Raw genomic sequence first — 10,402 nt, 5'->3', positions numbered from 1 at the left:
CAATGACAGTTGCTTGTCCTCTAAGGAGAAGAAGAAGCAAGGACTTGTTGTTATGAATTCAATCTAAATGAATTAATTCAGCAGGGGAGACGGACACAACAGCATTTGCCGGTTGATCTGTGTAGAACCTTCAAGGCGTCTACCTTTATACTGTCATGCAACTGGATAAAGGAAACACTATATGCTGCCTTAATCACAGTTTAACAGAAGAAGAACCTGGTTCTAAACTACATATACATTCTGTAGTATTTACTGCAATACTAGTCGTTGTACCTAGAGTGACAACAGCAGTTCATTTCCTCTTAACAACTAAGCATTCATTCTAACATGTTCAGGATAAGTAGGGTGGTCACGGTATACAAACCTGATGATAAAAGTGAGAATTAGGAAATTAGATATTGACATCATGTCAATAATACACATATTATATGATATTGTGTGAATATTTGAGAAACCCCATAAAGGTTCAGGGTGTAAGATTTAGGTGACAGTGATCTATTGGCAGAAATTGAATGATTGATGTTTTCACATGCAACTTCACCACTAGATGTCACTAAATCTTGTCACACTGAACCTTTAATCCACGTCCATTTCTCTCCAATGTGTCACATTTTTAACATAGCAAGTGTTATTATTGTCTGATATGTAGAGTGGAATTGATTTGTCATAAAATGGACAAACACGCAATGAGTAAAGTTAAAGATAAAACTTTTCAAAATCTCTTTGAATATTGGGATAAAAGTTGACGTAGACTGTAGTGAAAGTCTGATATTGTGAAGGTCCTTAACAAACATTGAGATGTCAATTCATGGTTTATCAGATCTAACATGTTAATTTCCCAAATAAGCAGCGACTCAGATATAAAAATGTATGTATTTTAGTTGGGAAACAGTCACTAAAAATCCGTAGGAAAATAAATAATGTCAGGAGATTCCCAAATTCAAACTATTCGACATGTATGGTGTTACATAGCCTTTTGAAATTTGGTCTTGTTTCTCAAGGCTGTGTGCATGGAAAGTGGGGTGAATGGACAACTTTCACTGGAATTTTGATACGTTTCCGTGCATGGCAGGTGGTCAGCATTTCCTCTGAGCTTCGGAGTTGATCAGTTTTTGAACTCAAAAACATTTACAAGCACATGAGCTACTGCGACACCTCGAGGGCGCCTGGGCGAGCAACATCCGCTCCCTCCCGTCCTGAACAAACTGCTCACTGTCTGTTCACATCTCTGTCTTCCTGTAAGTCATTTGTAAACATGTGTTTAGGCTCACTTCTAAACAAATAATCCAATAAGATAGGAACAGCCTCATTCTGTCACTTTCTCTCAGCAAAGAGGGGCGACACGGAACGGACCAGGAGATGGCTGGCTGGGAGATTTATAAATTTTTCATTTATTTATTCATTCATTCATTCATTCGCTGCCCATTTTCTCTGCATATAAGTCTTTAATTTTTATGTTAATGGCCACATGGGGTGGTGGCCGGGTTTTGATTACATATCTCCAGTGGAGATCCTTGGACGGCTTAGCCCGCCCAGCCAAAAATAGCTGTGAAATCCGACGAAATAATGGAAGGGTGGTGGGAGCGGTGGAGGGGGGCAGGAGGGGGTGGATTTGCAGCAGCTGAGGCTTTGCATTCGAATGGCATGGTCTGTCTGGAGTGAAGGGACCCCCCACCCCACTCCTCCACCACCACCACAACACCCAAGAGAGAGAGGGAGAGAGGGAGAGAGGAGGTGTTATCGGGTCCTTGCAGCCAGTGCCCCGACTTGTTCCTGAATACCAAATGTGGCAGAGGACCAGAAAAGTGAGTTGTCTTTGTTTTGTCAAGTGTGCCATGACAAAATGCCGGGGAGCCCCCTCCTCGTGACCCCTCCCTCTCCCCGGCCCGCACCCCCATGCACCCACACACACATACATGCAGGTGAGCTTGCTTGGCAAGGGGACCTGCTTGTTTGACCTGCTAATTATCTTTGCTTAAATAAAAAGACACACACACACGCACACACACACACACACACACACACACACACACACACACACTTAGAGGATGGGGAATTCAGGTGTCTTTACAGGAGCGTCCACAGTACCTGAGGCATAAGAATAGCGGTCCCTGTGATCATCATGCACACATGCTTCCATACAAAAAAGAATACACACATGGAGAAATGCACAAATACAATTTTAAGAAATCTGTTAAAGCGTGTACACACACACACACGCACAAAGACAAAGCAGAAACACAAGGCACAGACTCTTGGGAACTGTGTTTGAATATATACACACACTTACTCAAACACACACACAGAGAGAGACAGAGAGAGAGAGAGAGAGAGAGAGAGAGAGAGAGAGCAAACCTCTATCTTCACTCCAACAAGTCCTGCTAAATATTCATGAAGCTTGACAACAACAGTGTCCTCCCTCTCCCCGTCTGCCTCGCTCTGTCCCTGGTGGTCTTTGTCTTAGTCTCTTGTCCATGTGGTGATTTTATATCTGTGTGTGTGTGTGTGTGTGTGTGTGTGTGTGAGAGAGAGAGAGAGAGAGAGAATTTGTGTCACTTCAGACAGTCTTTGAAGGGTTTATTATTATTAAGCAACTGGTTGCCGTCTACCTCTGATAGTCGACAATGACATGAGCACGCACAGCCGTACATCACACACAGCATCTCACAAACACGCAGGAGGCCGCAATGCTTGTATCTGCGCACGTTCGCACGTGTCCGAATTGACCACTCACACCGACTAAGTCCCAGATGCATACCCCCAATGTGGGAGCTAAAGCATGGTTCAGCCATGTGTAGTGTCATGGCAGGCATAGTGTTGTGCTTGTGAGAGAAGTTAAAACCCTGGCTGCTTCCTCACCTACACAAACCTGTCCACTGCATGTAGGGGCTGTGAATGTTAGATCATTCATTTTTGAAAGATACATCAGGCATTACCATTACCAGGGTTTGGGGGCCATCCAAGTTCTTCCGTTCGAGTCTTCTGGTGCCACAGAGCTTTTGTTGATGTTGACTACCAGTGTACGCAATTCCATGTTTTTAGCTTGCTGGCAGTAGAGTTCTTGAAACGTTGAGGCTACGGTTTGGATGTTTCACTTTAGCATTTGCCTGGAATTAGCATTAAAATTGCAAAAATAATTCATATTCAATAATAGTCAATAAGTAGTGACATGGAGGTGCTGGATTTTGGTTAAGGTCTCAAATTTGACAATGCTAGTGTATATAAACGCGAACATAGAAGTTTGCTGATATTATATTGTTTGTTAATTTACCCAGACAGAAATTTTAATAAAAAAACATTAAAAAGTGGATGCTGTTGGAGTGTAATGGAAACTTCACCCGAGGAAGAATGACAGAATGGTTGTTCATATATATCAATGTGAAGAATGGACACTAAAGAGATTGTGCAGTAGGCCTGCTGAAGACCTTTAATGTAAACTCCCCATTCTCTTGGCTGCACCACATTGCCACTCTAATCTTTTGTTTCTCTCCGTAGTATCAACACAAGGTACAAACTGAGGTAGTGGTGTACACTTTCAATCTCTCCTTGAAGGTATTCGTCCTTTTGCATCAGTGGGTCATCAGACCAATCACTGCATTCAACTGTTGGACTGTCCGTTTGAAGATGCAGCCCCCTGAAGTCAACCAGTCAGATGACGTGAGACAGTCCAGCAAGAAGTTTGTCCGACATGCCTGGATCACACTTTCAGGAAGCACTATGACTCCACCATCTGCTTTCACAGTCTTGCACCTTGCAGAAATATTGTCAAAAGTAACCAAGGGCATCATCCACAGCATCTTCCACTGTTTATGTTTGTGGGCCCTGATTTCTGAGCATTTTTTTCAGGACAGGATACGAGTGAGTGTTGTAAACTGCCACATCTGATGTCCTTGAATTGTCCCTTGCAGCTGCAAAAATAAGCTGCAGTAGTCCACTGTTGTCAGAAGTGGATAATCCACAAACCTGAAGGTGGACTGCTTTCTCTTTTTTGGGAATAAAATAGTTCATGTGAAAACTGAAGTCTGTGAATTGTCCACAGAAGGAAGGACATTGTTTCTGAACAAAAACATGACTGTTGTGTTAATCAAATGTCAAAGCTAATGGTTGAGGTAGTGCTAGGGCTAGGCAGTGAGGGGTAAAGTTAGGTTTAAGGTTGAAATGCCCAGATTCTGCATAAATGGTAAAAGAAAAAAGGGTCAAATAATGCTGATAGCAACATAGCACGAGCACTAAACTTGTGGCTTAGACGTGAGAGCAGATTGTCAACTAGTTGGGGGTTCAACTCCCCAGCTCCTCAAGTCCACATGTCGAATTGTCCTTTGGCAAAATACTGAACCCTGAATTGTGTGTGTGTTAATGAAGAGCTGTATGTATAGCATAGTGTTAATGAGTGAATGTGATTTGTACTTTAAAGTGCTTTGACCGGCGATAAGACAAGAAAAGTGCTATATAAATGCAGACCAGTCAAACTGAATTCATGTTTTATAGTGGAGGTGGATAAACGCTGCTGATATCCATCAAACCACTACATTGGTCTGACTCCAAGACACACACTCACAGGGTAAACAGGCGGCCCCTATTGTCTGTATGTGCTTGTGGGCATGGTGGCCGAGGTGTGAATGTGTGTCAGATGGTTTGGTGGGCAGCCTGGCAGCCCACAATGTGGCGCTGCCCACACCTACAGGGAGACACACACACACACACACACACACACACACACACACACACACACACACACACACACACACACACACACACACACACTTGCTTGCTTGACCTGCATATCAACCTTGCATGAATAAACACACATACACATTGCCACAGGTCACTTTTGGGCACATTACATAGACATAAATACATACATTTTATAAATAAAACTAACTCTAACCATAACCACAACTAACTAAGCCTACCTAAACCTAAGTTTAACCTTACCTCATTTAGTAACACACACAGACATTTACATGCACACTGCTTTTGTCTTTCATCCAAATTTTTGTCTTTACTGTATAATTGTTCCATATTGTCAGTGGAACTGAACTGATGTCAAATGCACAAATAACATTTGTGATTGCTTCGATATCACTTCATAGTTTAAACGGTTAATAGTTCAGTCTTGGGCATTGACATATGTTGTAGTTCTGGAAATAGCCAGAACTGGAGCCTGAGAACAACAAAATCTAGGCAATTTAGTAGTAATCATTTATCTATTCATCTCTTTTTTTGGATCCTGGTCAACCTGACCCAACAGGCATTGGGTTTCCATGCAAACGCCGCAGAGAAAGTATGTTCCAGCTCATCTACAGAACTCATTTATATGAGGCCACATATTGTAGCAGCTGAAAACATACTTTTGGTTTGAACTGGTATATTGAGATATTGACCTTTTTAATCTCCGAGACTATGCAGTTGCTTTCATTTTGGGAATTTTTTTTTAAATTATGGGGAATGTGATTAATTCCAGTTCCAGTGTAACATAACCCTTTCATGGTTACAGTAATAGCGTATCCGGCCTGCAGACCAAGAAGAGGACACTACATACCCATAGTATATATAACTATCTTTTAACCATTTGCTACTAGGGAAAACAAAGCTCAAGACATTTTTTAATTCTTTGGTGTAAAGGCCAATTTATAAGAGATGACTCAAGCTACCAGTAATGACAGAGTTAATTTGTTGTTATTTCACTGAAAATGAAGATTGATATTCGACCTAATATTCAACATCTATGTTAGAGATGGTGTGTGTCAAGATTTGTTTGTCTTCAGCCAATCAAATCACTTATATTCTAATGGATTGCACTGTCTCCAGATCATGACAATGTATGCTCCTTGTTTGTATGTTGCTCCACTCTCAATTTTTCATCCCTCTCCTGCCCTCATCATCACGGCCCCCTCTCTCTGTCTTACTCTCACTCTCCCACTCCCTCTTTCTGTGCCCCCCCCTCCTCCCCCTCTGTCTCTCTGTTCCCTCTCTCAGCAGTAAGCCCTCTAATCTCTCCTGTTCAATTGCCTGGCAGACACATGCCCTCTGTCTGCAGAGCCAGCGGGGATGCTTCCTGTGCAGGTGCACCACAGAGCATGCACAATAGGTACAGTGAGCGCGACACCTTTGGTACGGCAAGCAGGGCAAGGTGAGGTAGTTTGGTTAAGTATGCTCCGTGTCCTGATATGGTGAGTAAAGCAAACATGGCATGTATGGTGGGAAACGCAGCGATGTGGGACATTGTATTCAGCGATGAAGGTGATTGGGAGGGATTTGCACTGGGCAGGGTGCACATGGGAAACCAGGGTGGGTGCGGCGGGCGTGGTGGGCACAGTGCGACCGGCAGATGGTGGACACAGTGAGAACGGTACATGGCAGACACTTTGAGTACAGTGAGCGTGGCAGGAATGGTAGCCATGGTAGTCACAGTGTGACCCCATGCAGGGTGGCGGGACCAGGGGCCAAGGTTGCCAGTCATGCCTGGACTTGCGCCCAAACTGCCTGACGTCCAACATGACGTGTCCTCTCTTGCTGAGTCATTAGTCATTTCTGATAGTTGGTCGCTTTTATCCCCCCTTGTTGCTGGCATCTCTTAATCAATGTTAATTGGCTTGGAATTAGCATATGTTAATTAATGATATTTACTTCAAATTAAAGGTATGAGTGGTCCCACAGGGTTTCCTGTTCATCTAATTAGAACCAATTAGCTGCAATTAACACGTGTAAATGAGACGGTACTGAGTCCAAAACAAACAGTGTGTACATGCAGGCTGCTGCCCAGCTTCCCTTGTGTTGCTGAGCACGCACTGGGCCTGTGTTTTCTTTTGTATTTGTGTCTTTCTGTGTGAATATATGTTTATAAATATGTACTCAGATTACATTCATAACGGTTAGGTGTGTTATTGCAAACCAGATGAAACATAAAGCCATTCTAGCTCAGACAAATAACCATTCAGGACCTCCTTGCTCCCAGTTTTCCTGCTCACATCGTCAGCGCGTCTCCTATTTTTAGAGAGTGCTGCCAAACTAATTTGCTTTACAGACCTTTCTATCAAGTGAAGAAAATCCCGGAGGTGTATTAATTGAAATTCAGTCGACGGCACATCTTGTTTTGGTCTAAGAAACCACCAGCCGTGCTGAGTGTGGAGAGTAATCTCACACAGGGAAAATTGCCAGGAAATGAGAAGATGTAAACAAGGGAGAAGGTAGAAAATAAACAGAAGTCATTCAAGCATCTATGGCATCTCACCATACTCTATTAAAAGTATGCCGCCTGTTTTAGTTTTAACTTGTTCAGTATACTAACTAGCTATTGGTTCACTCTTTCCCCCAGTGTTTGTTTGGTCACACAGTAAGCCAAGATGGGAGAGAGGACATGTCCCTGTTTGTAGATACTAAGTGTAATGTGGGTTGGGCGTCACAGTCAGGGGCTTTGTTTGCAGCTGTGTGTTGTCAGTCTGTGTCCCCATCAGCCAATAGCAGAGGAGTTGGTTTCTGCAAATCCATTTTAAAATCAAATGATTCCATTGTCCCTATGCAACGATGTGAACTACAAGAGGCTCCTCTGCTGGTGGATGGAAGCTATAAAGCTATCATTATGTATTACTAGTGTTTATCATCCAAGTTTACTGGGTTGTCTTTGTAACATATTGTGTTTACTCATTACCTTTGCCAAGAAGGTAAGACAATGTGGTGTTGTGTTGGTTTGCTTATTTTTGTGAGCAGGATAAAAGAAAAAGTGCTGAACCGATTTGCACCAGACATGGTGGAGGGATGGGGGAAGGGTCAGGGAAGGGCCCATTGCAATTTGGGGCAGATCCAACCAAAAATGTCAATAATAATATTCCGTTTTTTTCAGCTGGACTTTTAAAAGTCACATTTGAATGCGTGTAACTCAATTGTGCCAGGTCATTTGTATTATATCTCCACGCTGTTTGCTCCCTTCTCTCTGCTCTTGTATCTGGATTACAGGTCTGTCCGGATGAGTGAAATCCACAAAGAACTGCAAAACAGCATTCTCCGCATCCGTGCTCGGCTCCTACACAGACCTAAAGCACTGGCTGGAGTGTTTTGGCAGACATAACACTCGTCTTTTCATTCCACCTGGGTATTATAAGTTCTTCCCTATGCACGTCCCTTTTGAAAATCCCCAGACTTCAATTATCCACCCAGCATTGGCAAGGTCTCAACGAAGAACCCGGTAGTGACATCCGCAACTTTCCACACTGTTCTTTAATGATGAATAGATGCAGATTATATTTCTTTTTGTGTCGTTTCATCGCCCTCACCTAAACCCCGCCACCACCACCCATCGAGGTAAAGGAAGGTGTCTTGTTGAAATCCGTCTCAGCTCAGAGCGGTGTCTAATCTTGAGTTAGTGGTTGTGTGGATGCAGCATTGACAGGTCTCTCTCTCTCTCTCTCTTCCTCTCTGTATGTAGCATTTGGCAGACTCCCCCTATTAGTCTCCAGGTTTAGCGGCAGGAAGCGGCAAGATGCTTCTGCGTACTTACCAATATAACAATCAGGGGGATGGAGGCTGTGGGGGTAACATTGCAGGAGGTTTTTCGCTGCTGAAAATACAGCATCCGCCTCCTTTGTTGGGCGATAAGGGAAGGTTGGAGGGTGGGGGGGTGGAGGGATACATGCACACAAGGAGCGATCTTGGGAGCTGAACAAATCTGAGAGCGGCATTATGGGTTGGTAAACATGAATGCCATAAGAGGCTGCAGGATTTGCCAGTTTCCTATTTTCTTTTCTTTTTCCCCCCCTCTCTTTCTTTTGGAGGGGCTGGAGTGCAAGACACAATGATGAGATTGGAGGTATGGTGTGAGTGGAGAGATGGAATGAGACAGACGAAATGAAAGGCAGGAAGAGAAGAAAAAAAAGGGGGGGGAAGGCAGACATGGGAGTGAAGGGGGGGCGGGGGGCGAGGGGCGAGGGGGACAGAGGGATAGGACAGTGACTGGAAAAAGTAGTGGGCGAAAGAAAAGGCATGACAGAGGAGGACATGGAGAGAGAGAGAGCCCAGAGATATCCAAGCGCATCATAAAGGCGGAATTTAGTGTAGCTTTAATTCACTTTCACTCACCTCCACACCCGCACGGTGTCACTCCACCGTGGATCTGTGTGGCCTGCGGTTGTAGCTAGTTGTCACAAATCTGAATCCGCAGCATAAGCAATAGGCGCCTGAACTGCACCTGTGTTGCTTAAAGGACAACTCTGGTGCTTTTTCCTTCTTCTACATTAAACAGGAGATTTTCCCAAAGCTTTGTTGCTCCCAGTTAGCTATTAGTTCCCATTACGTTTGCTACTAATAGAAAAAAAAATACATAATTTAACAGCATTCCATCACGTTTGACATTGTGTATCGTGCAATTTCTGTATGTTTTGTCAAGTTGTACCATTGTGCCAAATATGAATGGAGAAAACGGTCCCTGTTGGTACATCCATGTTTGCTAGGTGTGTCTCTGAGTGCCATTTTCTGACAGTAACATCTGGCTGCCCAGGTTAAATGACTCATCAGTAAACACAGGTTTTTATCAGCTCCGGCTGAGATTGGCAGTTACCGAAAGATGACACCCGGGTGAATGTGTACATTTCTTTTTCCAGGTGTTGGTCAAATAATCATGAACGTTTGTGTACTTGCTATTTTCAACATCATGGGAACACTGTTAAACGGTGATTTTGTTTGTATCATGCAAGATGCAACACTGGCCAGACGGCGAGGTGAGTGAGCCTCTCAGTTTCTGGCATGTCTGTGATGTTGAACATGACTCACCTGGGGAAAAAATACAGAAAGGCAAACTCCTCTACTGACAAAGGGAAAGGAGTCAATTAACTTATTTAGTGGCTTCACATTTTAAAAACCTTCTTACACTTATTTATTTTTGTGAAAAAGAGGTATAGGATATTTATAGGATATAAGTACAGGGGGTTGGCCCGGATGCTGGTGCGATCAGTGGCATGGAACTTATCTGGGCCCGGTTTGTCCCGTGTATATAAAGCCAGAGAGTAGAAGCCAGCAGGGTTGAGATCTCCTCTCCCCATAGGCAACAGATGTGGCATTTGTTGCCTTTTCTATTCATTGCCACTTTCCAGCAGGTAATTATTCATCAAACACACAGAATATTCGTCTGGTACGAAATTTCCCATCGTACAGCAGAGGAGCTCGCATCATATGCTCTCGTGGCACAGAGTTATAAGTCCAGATGCAGTGTGGGCTGTTGTTACAGGTCAGAGTGAAGTCTTAACAGACAAGAACTAAGCACATCAATATGAAAAAGGTGGTGCTTGTGTTTGTATTTACCTATAGAATCCATTTCATGTAAAAGTTTACTTTTTTCCATCAAATATCAAACTGATGTTTAAAAAGCATACTGAGTGGGTTTGAGGATAGACGTGCATCTGTGCAGCGT

This window comes from Hippoglossus hippoglossus, chromosome 13 (genome assembly GCF_009819705.1).
Source record: "Hippoglossus hippoglossus isolate fHipHip1 chromosome 13, fHipHip1.pri, whole genome shotgun sequence".
Lineage (NCBI taxonomy): Eukaryota > Metazoa > Chordata > Actinopteri > Pleuronectiformes > Pleuronectidae > Hippoglossus > Hippoglossus hippoglossus.
The sequence above is the reverse complement of the archived record's forward strand: the minus strand, read 5'-3'. Positions refer to the sequence as shown.